Source organism: Hipposideros armiger, unplaced genomic scaffold (genome assembly GCF_001890085.2).
Source record: "Hipposideros armiger isolate ML-2016 unplaced genomic scaffold, ASM189008v1 scaffold_161, whole genome shotgun sequence".
Classification (NCBI taxonomy): domain Eukaryota; kingdom Metazoa; phylum Chordata; class Mammalia; order Chiroptera; family Hipposideridae; genus Hipposideros; species Hipposideros armiger.
Window position 1 is genome coordinate 3,416,027 of NW_017731511.1, and position 1,605 is coordinate 3,417,631.

A 1,605-nucleotide genomic window follows, 5' to 3' on the forward strand; every position below is an offset into this window, starting at 1 on the left:
CAGAAATTGTTATGGAGCATTTTAAATGAGATGATTAATGTGCAACTTATCCAGTCCTCTGAGCTTCAGGGGTTCTACACAATCAGGGAAGACCCATTACACGTTGAGGGAAACAAAACTGAAAAGTGGGGTGGGGGGGGGGAAACTTTGCTTTTGGAGAAATCTGTAATGGTGCAAGCAGCTCAGATATTTCTATATTGTTTAAATAATACCAAGGATTTTTCTAGCTGTGATATCTATTATACTTGGAGCAGAGCAAAATGTGATTATGTTAAATAATATATACAGAATATGTTAGTTAATCATCAACATGCTAGATGTGTCATTTACTACCCAGAGACACTGCTTAGATTTTAGGGTGTGGGAAAGTGAGATAGAAAGTGGGACAGGGGTAGGGAGACTAAAGTGTAGAAAAGTTGTTTTTAATATTCCCAGTTTCCAGGGTTTTGGTTGCTCCTCAACTAGTAAGAGCTGCAGTGTTTCGTTATGGCCTTGTTTTCATTATGGGGCTTGTTTCTTTCATCTTTGTAGTGGTTCTCAACCCTCATTGGGCCTCAAAATCACCTAAGGAACTTTGAAATAGCACTAACGCCCCTGCCCTACTTCCATAGATTCTGATTCAATTGGTAAGTAGTGGGACCCGAGCCTGTATTTTAAAGTGTCCTAATGTTTAGCCAGGGCTGAGAACCACTGAGCTGAAATATTGACCTGGTTCTCACATATTATTTTCTAAACTTCAACCCCTTCCCTCCCTGCCCCAGCCAGGTCACAGCTGGATCAGCGTGTCAATTAAGGAGCGATTTGCATCCATGTTCTAGGCACTCATCACTACAGAAGTCTGACCTCAGGCAGGTGCAATCTAGTTAGAGACCTTAGACTTCGCCCACTGTAAAAGGTCACTGGGCAGCTTGAGGTACTGCATAGCTCTTGCTGCAGGTAGCAGACATCAAGGTTTTTTTAGACATGAACCACAAGTTGGGCCTTGAAAGATATACAGTGTGATTTGAAAGGAGTAAGTATGCCATGCAGGTAGATCAAACATACAATAGGAGTGAGGAGAGTGGCCTGAAAGGCAAACGAAAGCATGCAGAAAATCAGAGGTGAGCCAAAGAGAGAAATGGAACTTTGAAAACCAGGCAAAAATCATGGATATCTTACTCTCTAGGAAATGAAGAACATTCAGCTCAATTTCAGTAATTATAAATACAATTTAAAAAAATAAAACAGGGTGCTATGATAGAGAGTGTCTAGGCTGAAAGACAGTCCCTTTAGACTGAGTGATTGGGGAAAGCCTCTGAGGAGGTGACATGTGGGCTGATGCCCGATTTAGCCTAAGAGAAAGCCAGGCCTATAGCTCACAAGGACATGAAAGGCCCGAAGACAGAAGAGCCTGGACTGTTTCAGAACAGCTGGAACGCTGTGAGCAAACATCAGAGTCATAAATGACATTGGAGAGAAAAGCTAGTTTATCAGTGGGTTCTATTAGTCCTGTGTCTATGTTTTCTATATTTTCTCCAACAAGGTCCGCTTGAGAGATGATGTTGTCTTTACTTTCAGGAAGTGAAAGAAGCTCTGTCACCACACTTCAGACCAGAGAAGCTCTGA